General features: G+C 37.8%; 1 protein-coding gene across 1 annotated transcript in view; it reads right to left on the bottom strand.

Annotated features, from left to right (window-relative positions):
* Nucleotides 1-22874, bottom strand: part of Robo1 (roundabout guidance receptor 1) — a 719482-nt gene that overhangs the window by 287020 nt on the left and 409588 nt on the right. The gene's annotated exons all lie outside the window — the stretch shown is intronic.

Here is a 22874-nt window from a genome sequence, read left to right as displayed (position 1 = left end):
TTTTTGCATATTTTGCCTGGATCACTCTATCAGATATCAAAATAACTTGTTGGAAGTGATGAACTAATTTGGTTTTCATCAAGAAGTAAATAATTTTATAACATTTGAGTTTTCAATATTATCTCTTAGCCACGGCAACGATAAAGATGGCATAGTTAAGGAAAACTTGTGAAACCCTCCAATGTTAGGAGGTCCAAACCATCCAGAATCTCTACGCAAGCCTTGGCATACGGTCAGATAGGCTCATAACTCCACTATGTGTCCCCTCACCTTTGACAGATTCAGCTTAGATTCATCTGGCCTAATGACAGTTCTAATTCAAAAACTCTCAACAGGTGCTGGAGAGATGGTTCATGGGGTTAAGAGCATTGATGCTCTGCCAGAGGACCTGAGTTCTGTCCCCAGCAGGCAGGAGGGACAATTCGCAACTATCCCTAACTCGAGCTCCAATGAGATCTGACTGTGACCTCCGAGGTCACCTCACCCACACAAAGATATATGCACACTCATCATTTTAAAATAATAAAATAAACTGATAAAATGTTGAAACCAGAAAATAGACAAGAAGTTAAAAACTCGGTTTTCTTTCAATCATGGTTCTCAGCTTCCTTTCATGAACACTGATCTCTTGTCCACTTTCACCGTGTGAATTCTGGCTAGTCCTTAACAGGAAATGCTGGGGCAAGGCAGAGCTGATATTTTTGTTTGATACTTATACTCCTTGAGGCACATAACACAGTTCCATGCTGACCAAAGGCTTTTGGTATTTATTAACTGGTATGCAAGGACATTTCATAGTAAGCCAAATATCAAAACATGGTATTATGAGCATCAAAGACTACTGTAGCAGATATTTCAATCAACTCTTGAAAGAACACACACCCATGTATAATGATGGGAAGTGGCCGGGCGGTGGTGGCGCATGTCTTTAATCCCAGCACTTGGGAGGCAGAGTCAGGTGGATCGCTGTGAGTTCGAGGCCAACCTGGTCTACAAAGCGAGTCCAGGACAGTCAAGGACACACAGAGAGACCCTGTCTCAAAAAGCAAAAAGAAAAAAAATTCTAACCAACAGGTTTCTATTAGTACATAGTTAAATTTTTAATTGACATTTACATTTATAAAGAAAAATGACATCATTGATTTAAAAAGCATTTGGCAGAAAAAGAGGAGTAGGTAGGATATTTAGTATGTTTACTCCGTCAGAAAAGAAGTGTGTTCTGTGGTATGAGAGATATTTACATATAACATATATTATGAGGACAGGATAACTGGCATAATCCATCACCTCAAACATTTATCTTTGCTCTGTATTCACTCAAAGCCCTCCCTTCTAGCTGTCCTGATGAAATTCACAACTCACTGAGAACCATGATTAAGCCAGTCCTTACACCTCCAAGCCAATTTCCAGTCATCCACCCGTCAACAGTCCTCTCCACCTCAATACCCTGACAATCTCAAATGCTTAATGCTAGGTTGAGCTTTGCTTTCGTCTTTTCAGTTGCGTCCTCCAACACATGGGAACATGTACGATAGGTGCAAACACCCATATGTACTATGTACCATTAGGACATTTCACATAGTACATGGTGCTGTGCACCACGTTAAAGTTCTCAGGTATGGCAAGTGACCTAACCAGGATGCCCAAAGTCTTCATCATGTGTCACCAAATTTGTGATCTTTTTGTTCTGCTTATATCTAAGGTCATATATTAAGAACTATCAGATGATTAAACTTACTGGACAGAGACGAGTCATTTAGGGCCTTTTAACTTGATAGATAAAATATTGACTCAACAAAGTAAAGCCGAAAATGAGTTAGGTAAAATCAATGGTCAAGGCTCTAAGAGAAAAGTAAAGATGGAGCCACAGAGAAAGCCAACTGATGATCAGTACTGCTCACAGGTTTACCTAGCACACTGAAATGCCAATCCTATACTTTGAAGGATTGCCTACTTCATGGCAGAAAGCACCCAGTGTAGATGTCCCTCAGCTCCAACCTTCTCAGGTCTGTACTTTTAAGGGAACATATCATGCAATGGAGTTTTCACTCAAACCAGCCTGCCCCATCGTCACTGAGCACATCCAGGAAGGCAAGTTCATGTACCTTCAAGGCACAGGCTGGCTTTAAGGAACAGGAGAAAGAAAATGAATTACACACTATCAATTTACCTCCAGACTCTTGGTCCGTCTCAGATTTTATGACAGAGGTGTCTGTTTTGAGTGCACTAATCCTTTAGTAAGTTAACTTGTCTGCAATGCATAGCTACCCAGGCCATGGCTTACTCTTAAACGCAGAACGAACAGGTCTGGAAACAATTTACTACAGCCGCACAAAATGTTAAGTTTCATGTGTAAAAAGGAAGTGCATGTAAAAGAATGCAAACATTCCACTGGTTCCTGTCTGTGATCCCATATGGATCAGGAAAACACATACGAGAGCATAAAAGTTAAATATTTACATAAATATTGAAAACTCTACTGACTGCCATCCTGCCACTTATATTTTTACAGTGGAAATAAAAAAATGATCGTGCTTTGGTATAATTTTGTACAAAGGTAACTGTCTCAGGTGAGACAAACTAACATGAGGACTGTGGACATGAACAAATGTACACTGCCTAATGATTGATTCATTATCTGAGAGTGAACATAGGGTTAACTACCTCACTGTCTCACTGTGCCCATCCTATACATGATGAATAGAAACCTGCACCTGGCAGATATGTGGTAAATTTTTTGGCTTATTATTACAATTATTACAATCACCTCAACTTTAGAAAAATTAGACTGTGTTCTATAATATGGTTTTTTTTTTTAACCAAGGAATCATTACACTTAGCCAAATATAAAAGAGCTTTAAATTGATTACGTTAGCTTTAATATTTAATGCTCAATATCTTCTACCATTGTGCGTGCTTAGGAATTCCGTGGTGATTTTCCACTTACATAAACACAGTTTCCAAAATCTAAGTATTCTCTCTAAGGTGCTTAAAAAGCTCCCAAACATCCAAGAATGTACTTAAGTAGTTTAATTAGCCCCTGATGGCATATAAATGAACAGTTTTTATAAGCGCCAAGTGTAATACGGGTCATTCTAAAATGAGAAATCCCCTGTAGTCTCATAAACATCCCAAATGGAATACCATTGAAATAATATGATTTTGTCTGAAAACAAGCCTACCTATAAAAAAAAAATCACAGTTTTAGAGAAGCAACAAACATTTTTGAATAATCTTTTAAGTTACAGAATACAAATATGTATATTTACATATGAAACATGTAACTGGCCATTTGAACAAAGATATGCTTTTTAGTAGGGAAAATATTAGTATACAGTTAAATTTGTCAAGCAGTTTTTATATGCATATGAGTGAGAAACAGCAAGTTCTAGGCATCTAAGAAATCACATCGAAAAGATACATAAAAGTTTACAGAGTAAAGGCATATAAGGCCAGTAGCCAGAGAAACATAAGACAATAATTTAAAATTTAAATTTAAGCTAAAGATATTCTCCCAAACAAAAGCAACAACAATAAATAGAGGAGAAAACCAGAACATTATAGAAATAGATGTTCTCAGTCATCATCAAAAACATCTTGGAATATTTTGGTGTGTTAGACTTTCAGGGAGGTGGCTTCACCTTGCCAAAACTCAGTAGTTACCCTTACTCAAGAGTTTACCCTAAAAAGCACTCCAGTCCCTACCATTGGGTTAACACATAAGAAAAATCAATTAAAAATAGAAATACTTTCACATAAGAAAGTATAATTTTTTTTAAAAAGGGCATTTAATAGTCTAGTTTGAGCTGACAACCCATAGGCATGGCAGCCAGTGCAAATCAAAAATAAAATATAAGCCACTTCTCCTGCCTATCATCCTTCCCTTTCTACAATTTAGCAATTCCTTTCTGTTCTACTATGTTGATAAAGCAACTCCCTGACTTTGTGGTGTTGACATTGTACAGCTCTGACAAAACCAAGAGAAACATCAACAGTTCTGAGGGGATCAGTGGTTATCTACTAAGAATAGTAACTGTCTCTTCCCTGTGCAATGTCTATTCTGATCACTACAAATTATATCCCAATAGGTGCCCAATACCGAAAGTACTATGCCAGGTAGTAATCACACTAATGTGCATAATAAAAAGAAATCTCATAGATTCAGGAGCATTATCAGGTGCTCACAAAAGTCCTCACAAACTCAATTCCGAGAGTTAAACTCAAGGCACATTCATTCACCAAACGTAGCCAGAATTTTTCCACGCCAGGCAGTGTTGAACAGTGATTAAGGTCATCACTCCTGTGGAGCTGACATGTATTCCAAAGACGGAACTCAGCATTAGACAGATACGTATTATATACTAGTCATGTGATCCCGTATCTAATTATATGCATCTGAATACTTGTTAAGTCATTTATTGATAAAATACCAAGAGCCCCAGGACCAGAACATCTGTCCATAGAAGCCAAGCTCACCACTAGACAGAGACGGTGAATAACAGATCATGCTGTGAGTGGTGTGATGTGTGGGTTGCTGTTCTAAAGCAGCCCTGGCCTTTACAGGAAATCAAGAGACTGTGTGGGTGTACAACTGGGCAGCAGGATGCAAAACAATGCTCAGAGGTTGTTACTCCCCTCTCATGCTAGTCTCCAGCTCCCCAAAACAAGCCTCTAGTGAGTGCCTCTGCCCCTCACCAATGGGAGCACCTGTGCCATTGCAGCATCAGTCACAAACTGATTACCCACTGCCTCTGATCCACAGTCATCTTTAAAACAGGCCCTGGACTTAACTTTCAGAGGTTATTGCCAACTCCCTCAAACTGGCTAGGACCTTCATTAACAGCTGTTCTATGTGACACAGCATATTAATAATATACAGAGGTGATTGAACTCAGAAGAAAAACCAGTAGTTAAACTTAGTCAATTCTGTTAGTGAGCCACTCCCAAGAATTATACATATGTCTATACATATAATTCAGTTTTTATATATTTTGTATATTTTATTAAATATGTATGACTCCATATATTCAAACAGTATAAAATATTCTTTGTATCTCTAGAGAAATGGTACTTTAGAATTTAAAATATTTGTATGAAAACACACACAAATCAAAAATTAAAATACATAGTCAGCATCCCACAATGTGAGAAAGTAGCATCTAAACAAAGCTATAACATAATTTGAATTAAATATTAATCGGATGTACAATTATAACTAATCAATTTCATGCTCTGCCATTTTAAAGGATGAGAGTGAACTGCACTATAAATTATTTATAAGAAAAAATAATCTATAATAACATTGAGCTAATTAGCTCAGTAATTGCAGTGTTTCGGGGCAAGGTTAGAGGGATGTGGATTCCTTGTTCGTATTTTCTGCAACCAAAATGTCATGAATAAATCATATGCTCCAACCCAATTTTCCAATACCCAAGGAATGTTTGCATCTGACATTCTAAAACTTCCACCCCCCCCCCAAAAAAAACAAAGAAAGGAACCGAAAATAAATCTGTACAAGGAATATAAACCCATTTCCGTGTGTGTGTGTGTGTGTGTGTGTGTTGTCAGCAACTAAACACCTTGACAAATAGAACTACCTCAGTCAAATTACCCTTCTTTCTTACCTACCTCCATTAAGTAATGCTAAATGTCCTACCTTACACAATGGATATCAGGAAAACACAAAAGAATCAGTCAGTGAAGCTGGCATCAGTACCAAAGACCATGCCTCATTTAAGGAAAAGGATGTATTAAAATGAAGGAATATTTTTATTTTTTAAATGGTTAACACATTTGTAAATATGAAAATATAGCTTATTTATATTAAACTCTTTTAATGATAAAGTTTTAATTTTAGTCTATTTACTAAAACTCAAATGGAACATATTAATTACTAAAATAAGTATTGAGAAACTTTCTTACTTTAGACTTATACTATGAACATTAATTAATTTTTCTTGCATATTTTATTCAACAATTTAGGGGAAACGTGATGCTCAGCTATTTATAGCAGTACATATAAATACATATTTCTTTTTTAATACTTACATGGTATGTTTTTAGCATAAGTTCAATAGGTTTCATTCAAATTGAGATAACATGGAATTTTATAATTTGAAGTAAGTATGGGATTTTTAGATTAAATAAATAATACTGAATTAACTTATTATGTTACATATTAAATATGAAAATTTCCCACAGCCACAGCTCTGAAATGCAGGCCCATGGCTGCTGATATTACTATGGAGAGTTGTGAAACTCATGGCAGGATAGGAAGAGGTGGCTGGAGGGGTGGGTCGCTGAGAACCTATAAATCTTTCTCACTTTGAGTGATGCAACCTGAGTTGCTCCCCATGCATTCCCTACTACGATAGACTGAATTCGTAAGAAACAATGGGCCCAAATAAGTAATTTCTGCCTGGTTGCTGTCAAGAATTGTGTCCACAAATAGAAGAAAGTAATTAAAACAGATGAGTTGTGTCCAGATAAGCTCCCATTAGATTGAAAATACTGAAAGGTAAAATATGTTTAATACACCTGACCTACCAACCATGATAAGTTTAGCAACACGATTACAGCAGCATGGTTGATAAGGTAGGGAAGCATGCACTGAGCCACCAGTAGTTACATGTTGCATGTACTCTGAAGGTCTTGGAAATGCTTAGACCGGGTGTGATGGCAGCATCGGAAATCCCCGTACTTGAAAGGCTGAGGCTGAAGGTCTACAAATTTGAGACAACATAGCAAGACACACACACACACACACACACACACACACACACACACACACAGAGAGAGAGAGAGAGAGAGAGAGAGAGAGAGAGAGAGAGAGAGAGAGAGAGAGAGAGAGAGAGACTAACAGAGTTGTATAATCACAAACAGGACCTCTTATTAGAGTTGATTACAGAAAAGTTCTAGAAAGTCAGAGGCATACAGCTGAGATCATGAAAAAAACCAGGGTAATTTTTGTACAATTTCTCCATTGTTTGAGAAACAAATATGTACACTTTACCTGAGCCCCTTTCAACACAAAGTACACACTGCCTTTTTTTGTCGTTGCCTGGAAAGGATCATTTTATAGGACCTTTACTGACAAAGATTCAGTAACAATACATCCATTGTGACCACCCTAAGACCTACAAGGTACACATACATTAAATAGGAATTACAGACAACTAAAGACTTAACCACAATAAGGGTTACATACCGTGAGAAAGCAATACAGGGCTGTGCCAGGAAGGTTAACCTTGACATGTGTTGGGGGCAGAAATGGAGGTTTACAGAAAAGGAACTCTGGAGGAAGCCATGGCTGAGCTCTGAAGCAATAAATAGCTCCTTCCAGATCAAAGGGATGGGAGTTGAGTTCTAAGCCACCATGCCAAGATTACACAGATCCTTGCAAATCGTGTTAAAGAATTTAAGCTTTAAAAGAAGTAAGAACCTCTGAATGAACAATCTAGACACATGTACGTGTTTTCAACTATAGAGGATTATTGCAGACATTCCAATGAGAAGTGCTATTGATGATAACTTGGAAGCTATCAAAGGCAATGGGGTTGAGTGGAAAGATTCTAAAGCTACTTAGGAAAAATATCAACCTGTCCACAAACAGACATAGGGAGATGGAGAACCGAACGCTAAGAATCAATATCAGCTTTCTGGTTTGGCGTATAGGTTGGCTGGTAATTAATCATCAAAGTTTTCAAAGAAGAAAGTAAAGAAAAGTAAATGATAAACCTCAAAATAGGTGACCTGGAGGGGCCAACAGTCCTTCCAAATGCAGATGAGATGGGAGATCAAAGCCATGGGTAAAAGAACATTGTGGAAAATGAAGACAAACTGAGTACATGAACCTAAAGAGCTGTTTCTGGTCATACAAGGTAATTCAAAAGCAAAAGACAAATTTCCTATAATAAATGCTTATTGCTGTTGGCCTTGGTCATTTAATCCTTAGAGAACGAAATGAGTCAGCCATATAAATAAGAAGAAAGTCGTGAGACCCACTGTGATTTCTCTGCATGGCTCACCTCTAAGACCAGCTTTAAACTTAACTGCTGAGCTTAGGTTATATGTAAGAAGAAAGACTCTTGGCAAAGCCAAGACATGATGAGAAAGAGAATATTTCATAAATAAGGTCAAGTGCTGCCAAGAAGTAAATCATGCCTATTATAAAAGACAAAGTTAGAAACCAGAAGTCAAGGCTATAAGACCGTTGTGATATGGTCAGTGTACCAATATAACACCTCCTCTGAACTGTCCATGTTGGGATCTGGAGTAAGACTCCAGCATGCTCTTCAAGATACTAAAGGAGATGGAGAGATAACTCCATTTGGCAAGATCCCTGTCACAGAAGCATGAGGATCTGAGTTGGGTCACCACTGTCTACAAACAAAGCAATATACGTTGGTGAACACTTTCAGACCTAGCGCTAGGGAAGTGGAGGCAGGTGCATCCATGTAATGTGCTGACAACTAGCCTAGTTAAATCTGTGAGCTACTGGTCCCAGTAAGAAACCCTATCTCATGCACGCCTTTAATCACAGCACTTGGGAGGCAGAGACTGGTGGATCTCCGAGTCGAACGCTAGCCAGGACTACAGAGTAAGTTCAGCACTACACAGAGAAACCCTGTCTTTGGGAGGAAAACAAAAACAAAAGATAACCCTATCTCAAAAGTAGATAAAAAACAAAAACAACCAGGATCAACAGCTCCTGAAGAGCACCATCCAGGGTTGACTAGTGGCCTCCACAAGCACACATAGAGGCACACACATCATATACAGACCACAAATGTAGACAGACACAGACACAGACACAGACACAGACACACACACACACACACACACACACACACACACACACACACACACACTGCTGATGGAGCAAAGCAAACTTCTCAGAACTGCAGATGGAAGCAGACCATTCTCAAGACAACCGGATGATGATGAGCACCATATATACAAACTTGCACTGCACAGGGACTTGCCTTCTCCCACTGTCACCCAGAGCATTATGAAAAGACAAGAGATGACTAATTGCTTTTGGGAATCTTCCACACATGTTTAAATCCTCTACATGTGTTTAGTAGCCATGAACTACTGAATGGCTACTCCTCGTTGTCAACCTGACTGGATTTGAATCACCTAGGAAACACACCTCTGGAATACACCTTTGAGATTGTTTCTGACATAGGTTTAAAGTGAGGTGGGAAGACCTATGCTGAATGCAGGCAGCACGGTCACTGGATCTGCGGTCTCAGGCTGAATGTAAAGGGGTGAAGGAAGCAGCCAGATGAGTGCCAGCAAGCTCCACTCTCTGCCTCCTCCCCCGTCAGGGGTGAGGAGTACTAGCTAATGATTTTCATTGCCAGTGTACGCTGGGCTCTCAAGCAATGGGCCAAAGTAACTCTTTTCTCCTTTAGTTCTTTTTGTCACAACAAGAAGAAAAGTAACTAACAGTAATATTCATCAATACTATACCCCGAAATCCTACCCCATAGGAGGTATTATTAAAACTTTGTTTATAGAAATACTTCCCAATTTATCTAACGCTCCAAGGAACAATTTATTGGATCCTACTTTGAGATGGAGCACAAAGAAATGCTGAAATGTGAACCATGCCAGTAACAACAGACTTGTAAAACCAAAAAGTACCTTTGTCTGTCATACAAGGTAGACTATATACTGATACATGAGGCATGTATATAGCTTGACAAATATTTGTCCAGATTTTAAATCTTGTTGCGTGTGAGAAGATGGCTAGTCCTGGTGGAATATTAGAGGTCATTTCACATGCAGCCATATAAGGCATTAAGACTTCTAAGTTTGCCTTCTATCCTTTGGTTGCGTTGAGATTTCAGAAATCCCAACACTCAGGAGGCAGAAGTGGGTGGAGCTCTGTGAGTTCGAGGCCAGCCTGGTCTATAAGGAGAGTTCCAGGACAGCCAGGGCTATTACACAGAGAAATCCTGTCTTAAAAAAAAAAAAACAAACAAAAAACAAAAACAAAAACAAAAACAAAAACAAAAAAACAACAAATTTTCAGAAATCCACTTTTTAATATATACTGGCATGGCAAATAACAGATAATACAATGACTATTCCTTAGCTATCCAGTGGGCACAATTCAAAACCCTTTATATACATCATGTTATATAATACGTCTATGCTTTTCAACTATCATTATGAAAAGGAACCTGAGGCACTGATATTTATAAAATGGAGAATGTCTTATTTGGGCTCTCGGTTCCAAAGGTTTTATCTGTGTTCTGTTCTGGTTCGTTGGGCTCATAGCTATACAGTACATTGGGATGCTATATACCTCATAGCAACCAGAAATATAAAAAAGGAAGCAAGAATTGTGGGCCCACATACCAGTGGTTCTCAAGCACTTGGGGTTGCGTCCTTTCACAGGGGTCCTGTATCTGATATTCTGTAATCAGATATTTATACTACAATTCACAGCAGTATCAGAATTACAGTTATGAAGTGGTAACAAAATAATTTTTATGTTTGGGGGTTAACACAACAGGAAATGTATTAAAGGGTTATAGCATTAGAAAGGTTGAGAACAGCTGTAACATACTGTTCAAAGACACTTGAACTTATCTACCATCCTTCTATGGGGCTCTACTTCCATAATAATCCATCTCCTAGGAGCAGTGTGACAGAACTGGAGCTCAAGCCTTCAACACCTGTGTCTGCAGCAGAGTTTTCAGATATTCGACAGCAGCTCCCAACGCCTCTGTAGGATAAGGAAAAGTAATGCCTTGCACAGAGAAATTGAATAACCTCAGTAAGGTTGCAAAACTTAAGCAAACGTTCATCTGGTTCTTGAAAACAAGAACTTGTTTTAGCATAATGACAAGATGACTTTCACCACCTCTGAAGAGTTTCCATAAAGTCTTCTACAGGGTTATGAAGTAATACAAGGCGCTGCAGAGATGGCACAACAGTTAGGAGCCCTGGCTGCTCTTCCAGAGCATCCACGTTCAACTCACAGAGCCCACATATGACTCATAAGCATCTGTAACTCCAGGTCCACAGATCCTACATCTTCGCCTGGGCCTCCGTGGACACTGGGTATCTACGTGATGCACAGATAGATATACATGTAGGCAGAACACCCATACAAATAATATAAAAATAATTTTAAAACATAGAAAACAGCAATGTCTTCTTTAAATAGGTCATAGAAATGTACTGTTAGTCATTAAAACTGGGGCAGCTAGAAGAATCACAAAGATGCAGTTTTGAGAGAATCTATTCATGCAAGACTGTGAAGAGACTTCAGTGGTACTCAGAACTTAAAAAGGAAGAAAGGGAAAAAACTGGTCTATGGTCCACTAATGCAACCGATTCAACTCACAATCTGAGTTTCTTCACCTGCTTTGGATAAAAGAAAAAGAGGGAGGAAAAGACGTGCCTACAAGTTCTCAACCCACAGGCCATGCAAATATTCCACCTCCACCCTCATGTTTTCACTACTGCTGTTTTCTTTCTCTTGCTCTTTCTGGAGGCAGATCTCAAGGGAAAGTCAAATATTCCAAGAAACTCTTTAAGCAAGGCTCAATAAAGCTACAACATGAAGTGCCCTTCCATTTGAAAACCAAGAAGTCACTTGGGGAAACAACAGCAATATTAAGTTAATATAATCAAAATATTCTCAGTCTTCTTTTACTTAAAGTGTGGGCTCCTATTCTGGTTTTCTGGTGTTTGAATGGAGTAAGAATTTTACAAACAGTACCTCAATAGAACTTAGACTAAATATAGTACAATATTACCTAGAGAAGACCACAGGTACTGAACAGAGACACCTTGAGACAGAATTTAAATCCTGTTTGGAAAGGGAACTGTCTTTTCCTACTTGGTTTTCAACTCCTTGGCTTTTATTTTAATTTTTTTCCAAGGTTGACTGGATAAGGTTTGAAATGTCCTCACTGAGGAATACTAACTATCTCGATCATAAACCTTTATTTCTCTTGACAAGTGTAAAATGTCATATGCACTATTAAAGCTTCAATTTCAAGCTAGGTTAAACACGACACAACTCAAAATGTGACAAAGGCTACATTTCTCCTTTAGAGACTAAGGAACTGAATAGAAACTGCTTTATTTTACTTAACTGCTTAAACATCAGATCCACTTTATTAAAAATTAGGGCCTACTTAATGACCAACTTCAAACACATGAGCTACCATATTTTTTAAAACAGCTTCTCTCTGTAATCAGAATGAAAATGAATGAGCGATTTAGGCAATATCACAGGATTAAAGCAAATTAACTAATAACTTCTTGTTAACATAGTGTGTAACAGTAATATTAATGACAGTGACTGGATAATCTTTTATTCTGTGCCTCTTTTTACTACAACAAATCAGTTTTAGCCATGTTAATTTAAAAGTTAGAGGGAGAGATTAAATGGCTTCCAAGTGACCCTACTAGTATGTTTCCATTTTCATTAATAAAAGCTACTTTTACCAGAATTTGGATTTAAATAAATTTAAAGTAAACAAGAGAACCTAGTATTTCACTTTTGGATATGTTAAGTAAATGCCGATGGTCATGAACTTACTAACAGCACTTGACATTTTGCAGATATTACTTTCCCTGCTAAACATTAATAATAAAACATGAAATAGTCTATTCTGATTAACATCCCACTAGTTGTAATTGCCTCATATTTATTTATAAACCTTTTGTATAGTAAACACTATTTGTCCTTACTTATCCGAGAAAGTATCTTTCTCTACGCTTCTCAGCCTAATGCCCATTTCATCTGTCCCCTCTTACTTGCTCCTGTTTCTGCTCCCCTACTCCTTGCTGTTGCTTGCAGTCCATTCTCGGAGTTGCTGCATCTGTTTCATTCTCCTGCATCCTACACCCCCTCCTTGTTACTCTAATCACCTCCCTCTACATCCTGCCCGAGCTTTTCTTTCCAAGGGTTGCTATTTGTGGCCCATAATGTCCTGTCTCTCCTGTCTCTTCCTCACTCCTCCACCTCCTCCCAATCCTCACTGCTTTATCTCAGATAAAGCCTTCTCTTAAAAGTCTACCACACTGATAAAGGAAGAGAATTTCCTGTCCAAGAAATGCATTTATCTCTGCTGCCATTTCTCTTTTATATTATTAAACCATATGGGTTTCTCTGCACAACCTTGGTTGTCTTGGACTTGCTTTATCAGCCAGGCTGGCCTTGACCTCCCAGCAGTCCACCTGCCTCTGCGTTCCTGAGTGCTGGGACTAAAGGCTTGCGTCATCATCATGCCTGGCTCATGCGTAAAACTCGACTACACTGTGCTAACATTCCCAAGGGGCATTTGTGAGTCTAGGGAAGGACAACTCTGAACTTCAGTGAGAAAATCCAGCTTGATTTTTTCTCAAATTTTGTTTACATTTCAAAATAAAATGTGCTAGATAAATTGATGCCAATGCACACCAGAATGTCTCCATCTTGAATGTAATGTGATTCACACTGTAAGTGGTAAAACACGGGCCTGTCACACTTGGAATGGAAGCCAGCATTTGGAAATCCATCGTCTGTGAAGGAGGGCTCCACGTTCTGCCTCAGGTTTGCAGGCTTTCTCTGACCTGAAACTGTTTGCCCTCACTGTTGTGCAGACTCAGAATGACTATCATACATGTTTCTCCCATTTTTATACATACTGTGGCTTCTAGATTTCTATTTGCCATTTATAGCTTATCTTAATCATTCTCATTTTTTCCTTCATTTCTTGTTTCATTTGCCACAAACCTAAGCTGAATAATAAGAGATAGAAAACATTACTGTACTGAGATCTTCCTTAGATTCCACATTGAATCTGCTTTATTAAAGAGAACTCCTTGACTATTATAGGAGTTCTTAAGTCAGCATATACAGCCAAAGCAAAAGACAATGAGTCACAATGTTGTACAAAATAATCACTGACTTCATTGGGCAGGGGGTGGGGAAGGCTGCAAGATTTCTAAGTGCTATTTTACACACATAAAATACCCAATAAAGATCACAAAAATTGGGTACTGTCAACACAGGAACCATTTCATACCAATCAGAAAGCTAAATCCTCTTCGTTTTCTATTTAGTAGTCATTAGAGTCTGTCTACCTTCCCTAAAGGAGGTTACTACACAGAAGAGCATAAGAATAAATTCCTTAGGCTTTTGTATCAAGAGTTAACTAAAGTCCTTGCCTATTATATGTATCCAAAAGACACTTAAACATTCCAGAAGTTTGAATAAGAAAAATTTTTTCTAGGAAAATAATATCTTGCAAATACATTTTAAACAAATTTTATTGTGAGGTAGAGATAGAGTTGAGAGCCAGATATTTGTGTAGCACATGTGAGGCACTTACTGGGCTTGATCCCAGAGACGCAGTCATAATTACGAACATTTTATTGAGGCTTAATATTTACCCATCTTTTTGACACACTAGCTATATATCAATTTGCTACAGGTGTGTGTAAAACAGGTAGTGGTAAAATCAGTGTATTAAGCACGTCCTGAACCTGAAACCTGAACCTTTCCCTGTGTTGGGAGCTTGCATGCTCTTCCAGTAATATGGACATATACTCGAGTCGCTGTGCCCAGGTGGTACCCTACTGTATTGTACAAGGCAGTTAATTTTCCCTGGCTGGTTTTGTTTTGGTGATGTGACCGTATGAATGGGAACGGTCCCTGTTGACTAATGTATCCTAATGGTCATTAATGGTCCCTAATTGGTGGAACTATTTTGGGAAAAATAGGAGATGTGGCCTTGTTGGAGAAGGTGTGGCCTTGTTGAAGGAGATGTGTCACTGGGGGGTATGCTTTGGGGTTTCAGAAGCCTGTGCCAAGCCAGTCTCTCACCTTCTGCCTCCAACTCACAAATACTGCTCCAGCACTATGCCTGCTTGCCTGCAACTGTGCTACCTGCTATGAGGATCATGGACTCACCCTCTGAAATTGTAAGCCAGCCCCCAATAAAACACTTTAGTTGATATGCTGGCTCGGTATGGTGTCCCTTCCAAGCAATTGCTAAGATAGGCTTCCTTTACTTTCTTTGTTTTGCCTTTCTCTCTCATCTTGCCACTAGCTAGAAACCACTGTTCTACTCCATTCTTCCATGAGATTAACTTTATCATTTTAACAAATGAGTGAGACCACATGGTGCTCACCATTGTGTGTTTATTTCACTAAGCATGATGACCTACAGTACAGTGTCCTGCAAAGGACAAAATTTCATTCACACAGCACCTCTACCTGGTCCTTTAATGCATGGATGGATACTGCCATGGTCTAGATAGCCAGTGTCTCCCACTGACTACTTAGCAGCCTATGGTAGGGGATGGTAGAAACTTTAGGATATGGGGCCCAGGGAATGAAAGTGAGATTATTGGGGTCTGATTCCCTTGAAAGTGATCTTGACCCTTTGTTTCCTCTTTTTGTTTCTATCTGACACAAGGTAACTGCTTATTCAACTGTTCTCTGCTATGTACTGCCTCACCAGAGACCCAAACTAAGAAAACCAAAGAAATTCATGGCACTGAGGACAACGTACATTAAATCTTTCCATCTTTTAATTTTATCATCTTAGAACACTGGTTAACACAGATATCCAGTCAATTCCATATGGTGAATATTGTGAATAGTTACCCAATCAATCACAAGGAGCTCCCGTTGTAGTCACTGTGCTTACAATGGAGTGTTTGAGATTGCACAGGGTTTGAAATTTACAAAAATTCTGGCCAAGAAGCTAGTGAAAAAGTGTAGCTCATTCCTTGAAGTGGTGTTTGGAGCCTTCACCATTCTCATTATATATGAAATAAAATACATCTGAGTTACATAGTAGATTCATTTCCTCACTAATTAGGGGCCACAGATGACACTTGGTACTGAGGATAAATCTCCACTCTGAGGCAGGGGGTTGAACACCTGTGCTGCGTGTGACAGGAGCATTCCATGCCAGGGCTGAGCACAAGACAAGTAGAGGGCTGGAACGCAGGCACACTGAGTCAGTGGCCAGTGGAATAAGGGGCAATTGTGATATTTCAGATAAGGAACTGCAATGTTTTAGGATTGGGATGGTCATACTAACCACTGGGAACCATCAAACTATCAAGCTGCAGTCCAACTGCCAATGACACTTGCACAACCATAGACTTGTTCTTGCTTTATAATCCCTGGTAACTGCACCTCTTATAAATCCTCAGCTTCTATTTTCCCCTCCAAAGTGCAAATCAAAGCCTCCCTTTTCTCCTCATCTCCTACCACCATTTTTCCAACTGTCAGCACTTCTACAAGCACCCTAACTGATCTCTTCTAATCATTTTCTAACCCAGCCTATACACCAGGTAGTCTCAGGAACCACACAGGTGATGTTTATAAAACTGCCAATCAGATTAAGTCACCCCTAGCATTATCACAGCTTCTGTGGCATTCTTCCATTAAACACAGAGCATCTTTATTGTGGCTGTAAAGTCTGCGTTTCATAGCCCTGACCACCCCCTATCCATTTTCCTTACTCATACAGCAGACTGAGAATGTATTATTTTCTAAAGTATGTCCAAGTTTATCATGTTCTCGTGGACCTTCAGATATACTCTTCATTTAGTTTGAATTAGTTTTTTTTTCCTCTCAGTAATACCTTCATGGAACTCAGCACTCCGCTCTTCTTTTCCTCCACTGTGACATTTGCCACAATTAAGCAGAGTACTTATTTGTATGGTTAGTTATATATTCTCAACTCAGTCCCTTCTCCTGTGATGATTAAGGCAGGATTTGTTTTGCAGTTTTTAATTTTTAATTTTTTTTTTATTCACCAGGAAAGAGCTAGAACTTGTAAGAATGATTAGAAAAATATTTAAGAAAAAATGTTTTAATAGCCTATACTTTAGCTATATGTTCTCTATATTTTTACATTTAACTTTTAAAATACAACATTATAAAAAGTTGCCTCTGTGGAGTAACAGGCAGAAGAACTTTATTGCACAAATACATTTAACCATGCGGTATTTTAACTTGACAAATTTATAGATAAAACTATTTCAGTTGCTAAGTAATGACAGGCTTGATTCATGTATGTTTTATTTGATTAAAATTAATTATACTAAGAAATTACGTCCATAGTAAATAAACGTGTTCTGCAAGAAATGTTTTGAAAGGAATACCAATGACCGCAAGTCATTTTAAACATGTAAGAATGAGTTCCAGCACTTAAATCATCAGCAAATGACAAGGACTTTAAAAAGAGAGAGAGTTATTCTATAAGCTTTGGGAGATAACACAATCCTCCTTTTGTCTCGCTAGCTGTTAAAGGCAGTGCTGTTGCTGCAATGAGATCTCACCAAGAATTTCACGTAAATAAGTAAACGTGGCATTGATTCTGAAAACCTCCAGGGGCTTCATGTCTATGTATCAACCACCGTTGAAATAGCTATCTTCGGACATTTCAGCATGTACACATATCATCCCATTTTTATGAAAATGAAAGGAGTGGTTCATGAGACTCATAAGGGAATATGTCACCAGCACCCAGGATGGCTGTGTTGACTCTGCTCCAAGTCAGTGTATGAAGTAACATTCAGTTGGTGGCGGCTTTCAAACATTCAGTCCAGAAATCTAACTTGTCCCTGTCATCTATATGCACGTCCTATCTGTTTCAACACACTTAAAGTCTGCTGGAGTTGTAGAAGAAAGGACTGAGGGTTTAGGTTGTGGCTCGGTGGGAGAGTGTTTGCCTAGTGTAGTCCAAAAAAGGAATACAAAAAAAAAAAAAAAAAAAAGAAAGGTAAAAGGAAATGGAGTATTATGACAGATAATATTGAATCATAAATAAAATTCTATATAGAGTATCTGATTATACGACCGTTATCTACATAATGCAAGTCTATTCACTGAGATTTCAACTGTAGTAAATTTTGGGAGTAAAATTTGAAGACTAAGCAGTCTTGTATCTGTGTCCTTGAAAGATAGTTCCGTGAGTAAAGGTTCCCCATTGCCGAGCCTGATGGATGACGTGAGCTCCATGCTCAAGACCACATAGCAGGCTCTCCTGTGTCCAGCCCTATCAGGAGCTCACTGTGGCATGTGCATGTGAACACAAAATGAATACAAAAAAATATACAAAGATGTGTTCTTTAATGAGCACTTATTATTTTTATTAACAAAAATATAAAATAGAATTGTATACATTTTTGTTTGGTTGGTTAGGTTTTCTTACTTTAAGATTTTTTTTTTTTAAAATCATCTTCTTATACCTGTGATTGGGACTAAAGATAACCTCTAACATGTCCTGAATTAAAGATATGTATGGAAAGGTTGATATATGAAATGAAAACAATGACAGAGTTTTGTAAGTCAAGAAGTCCACTCTGTATTTGAGCTGATAACCTGTTGTTAAAGAGCAGTCTTCAGGTAGACCATAACATGACAATTGATACTAGTGAACATGGAATTCTTGGCAAACTCAGCCCTTTCCTACTGAAATACCCATTAAACCTCCTACTCCACTGAGTTCATCATGACTGGCATCTGAGTCTACCTCTCTGCCTCGTAACGACTCTTAAAAGCGCAAAGCTCAAAAGTGCAAAAATTTTATATGTGTTTTGTTAAACGCCATCTAGGTCGAATGGAAGGACCTGAGGTTCTGATTACTGAACAAAATTCTCTTGTTTCTGTCCTATTAATACACAGAGGCCTCTCGATGACATGTTTATAACTGGCTTATTTTATAGTCAGGAATGTTGGTACATACCTTTAATCCAAGAACCTGGCAGGAGAGACAGGTGGATCTGAGTTCGAGGCCAGCTTAGTGTATATAGTAAGTTCCAAAACTACAGTGAAACACAGTCTCAATATAAATAAGATAAATGTGGGAGATTTCCCCCCATTCAACATCACCAGAACCATTTGGACCCCTAGAGAAACATTTCCATCTCCCATGGAATGTATTTTGTAAACATATTACTCTATTGCCAATACTTATGTCTATTTTACACATAAGGTTAACTTGCTTTGCCTTGCCTTCCTATTCTACTTAAATGAAGAACATTAGACAGTTGTGATTCTAAATTGCTTCGGGAAGTATTATTTATTAACAGTATCAAAAGGCTATAACATACTAAGAGGAGTAGAAAATATTTCTTTGACATGCATTTTACCTCAAAGTCTTGTTTTCAGAATGCAGTTAATAAAATGGAAAAAGACTGTCACTGATTAGCTGATACGATGATTATTTTCTGAGCAATAGAGTACTCCTCTAGTTTTGTTACTAAGATAGTGAGCAGATGTCTGCCAGGTCCTGAGGGAATGTCTCTTCCTCAGGAGAAAACAGCTTAAATAGGAAGCAAATAACCATATGCCAACTGCTCCCTGCTTCACAGATGACATCGAGAGCCATGTTCTACAGTGGGAACCATGAGGGGCAAGGTTCAAATTAATTTTTTCTTAAAAGTCAGAGTAATAACCCAAGCTCAAAGCGCTTGTTAAACATAACTTGTATCAAAGAACTATGCTACCAATTTATACGGGGCACAAAATAATTTTGAGTATAGAAAAACAGATAAATAAGCAGTTCCCTAAAACATTCCTTAAACTCTACAATTCATCACAAACTAGAAAATGTGGCTGGCAGGAAGACCACTGTAGACAGCTAGTGTTGAAATGGACTGAGACACATAGGAGTTTTCGTAAATCATAAAAGATAATATCCTCAAATTACTTGATCGGTTTAGATTTATCAGCCACATATTACTCCCGCTCTTCAGAAAATAATTGAGAGACAATTTAGGAAAATACACCTGGTACTAAAGGCTCCTTTCACGTGCAAAGCAGATGTTTCCAAACTTCTGGGTATAAATACTAGAAATAAGCTCTGCCAAGCAGTTCTTGCTCCACGTTTCAAGTTGTATAATTCTATACAGTAAGTATAACTGCATCACAATTGAGGGTTTTGCTTGCGTGTTAGGCTTGGTTTTTAAGAAGAGGGAATGCAGTTTTCACTAAAGGACAGGGCATGCCTACAAATATCATCTCTCTTGCTTATCGTTGCAATACAGATGACAACAAAACAAGACATTCCTAAAGATAACCAAACAATCCATGCAGTTTTCTAACTACATTATCTCTAACAAAAAAAAATATCAATGTGCAATAAACAAGAATATTATTACTTCTACATAGAAATGAAGACAAAAGGAGCATTCTATTTTTTTTTTTTTTAAGTTTAAGGGACTGACAAATATTAGGAATCAAGAACTCTAGTTGTTGTTACAGCTGTAAAACTTGGTTGAAACACAAGCCAAACATAGATTTAATGTTTTGAAAGGCATTACCAACAACTGCTCTGCGAGAGCCACACTGCCTCAAGACACTTCTGTTAATGCTGTTACGGAGGCTGCAGCATCACTGTGAAATTGCATGCAGTCTCTGGCTTCCTGTCTGAGCCTTGGGGAGTGTAAGCACAGTTCTTATTTTACTCATGGTACCTAATCTAAGGAAACATGTAGAAAAACAAAGAGCAACAGAATACTCTAGGAAAAAAATAGAAACCAAACATTAACAGTATTCCCAGGCTTATTTGTAACTATAGTAGGGCTGGGCTGACAATCAACAGAATTGATCAATTATGTACCATACAAAGAGGCTGGTTTGGGTTGTAAACATAAACATCCTGAAAATGGGGCAAGAACAATACTAATTGTCAAAAATAAATAAGTAAAATAGTATGAATTAAATTGCTACATACTAATTTGCAGTGTTCTAAAGAAGAATTTTTACTAAATAATAGTTTCTAAACTTTCCAAACACACAAAAGCCTTTCTCAAGGTAGGGTGATGAAAGCAAACATATTAGCTAATAAACAAGTGTTTCTTCCAATGGTTGTAATTAAACTAATATGAAAACTACTTGGCCTAAATGCTATGCAAACCTCCTCAAGTTTCAGAAAATTATCATCTTTAATGAGGACACATATATCAAACTCCCATTAATACCATACTAAATTTGAGAAGAATAAAATGTTAATATATTTCTCTCTTTATAAGTATAGGAATTATTCTAAGTATTATCTTACAAGATTTTAAAAATCATTCTATTACATTCAGTAAATTATGATATTCACTTTTATTTGGAGCACAGTGACAAACACAGTGTGGAAATGTGTGGGTTAGGTATAAGGGGCTCTAAATTAGGTCTTGGTTTCCATGAACATACTTACTAAGACTCTCCAGATGATGGTATATCGAACTTAGATAGAAAGCTTAACTGGAAACTGATATTATCTTTAAAATACACTCACAGAAGCCAGGCAAAACAAAACAAAACAAACAAAAACCCAGGTACCTAAAGGGCAAGGCAGGCAGCCTACTCTGACAACCAGGGTGAAGCTGGAGGTGTTTTTAAAAGGAATCTCGAGAAGGGGCAGGTTGATCTAATCAAGTCTCTAAGTTTCTCCTAAATATTGAAAATGGCAAAAGTGGGCCAGGAATCAACAGGGAAATATGGCATGGTCTTTGCTATTTTTGCTGGCACACACTTCGTTGCCTATGGTTTCCTGTCAGTGTTTGGTTTGGTTTGGGGAGCCTCTTTTTTCTTTTTGGTTCTTTGCTGTTGTTGTTGTTTTAACACAATTAAGAAACAACCTCCATCTTCTCTATCCCTTTTTCTGATCCCTTGAACTTATTTTTGAATGTTACCTACCTAATGTTACCTCCATGAGAAATAATTATTCTATAATAAAAATAAGATGAAAATTACAGAGGTGCAAATGATAACTGTCAAAACACATGCACATGTTTATAAACAGAAAAACATTTCAATGTTTTTTATTATATTCCATTTAAAGTTAAGCTTAAAACACAAAAGTGTAATCACTTTCTGTTCTGAGAATAGCTTCCACACCTCTTATGAATTTAGTTCTGATACCTTTGCTTTGAGAAAGTCAATAAGAAAAGGACAGTTCAGTTTATTGTCTATGAATTTAAATAAGAAACATAACTCTGGATTTCATGTAAACACTTTTATAATGCAAAATGGGTATAGTGGCACAGGCCTGTAACCCCAGATTTCAGGAGATTGAGACAGAAAACATGAAAGCTCAAGGCTAACATGCAGTACACAGTGAAACCATGTCTCAGAACAAAACAATTAACAACAAAAATCATGTGAAAGGCTAGTTTTGACATTGTTTAATGTGATTACTTTTATTTGATTTACTTATATTTTATATTTTCACTTAATATCAGATATCTTGGGCAATCTAATGTGATTACCACAAACTTTGGGGGATTGTCAAACCTTTTACTATTATGGAGCTGATTCTATATTAATATTATAATTAATTTATAAATTTAACAACTATTTCTGTATGGTTCCATGTGTCCAGGTTCTAGGTGAATGGTAAAGATTATGAAAAGTTGGGGTTGGAGAGATGGCTCAGTGGTCAAGAGCACTGGCTGCTCTTCCAGAGGACCCAGGGTTCAATTCCCAGCACCCACATGGCAGGTCATAACTGTCTGTAAGTCCAGTTCCAAGGGATCTGGCACCCTCACAGAGACATACATGCAGCTACACACAAATGCACATAAAAATAAATAAATATTTTTTAAAGATTATGAAAAGTTGTATAAATAGAAATGGAACAAAATTCCTGCTAAAATATGGGTAATCCTAGGAAACTGTACGCATGTATTAAGATACATAAGAATTGTATATGTTCCCAGTGAACTAATGTGACTCTTACTTGTCTTTCCAATCTGTATATATAACTTACAGACTTCTTATATAGATACATAACAAAATTATTTCAAGGGAGGGAAACTTTTAGCTAGTTACTGAATAGAAGTGGGAAGTCAGATTCATATCCAAGGACAACACATACCTTTTGTACAAACAAAGCAAT

The sequence above is a fragment of the Acomys russatus genome, chromosome 8 (assembly GCF_903995435.1).
Source record: "Acomys russatus chromosome 8, mAcoRus1.1, whole genome shotgun sequence".
Taxonomy (NCBI): Eukaryota; Metazoa; Chordata; class Mammalia; order Rodentia; family Muridae; genus Acomys; species Acomys russatus.
The sequence above is the reverse complement of the archived record's forward strand: the minus strand, read 5'-3'. Positions and strand labels throughout refer to the sequence as shown.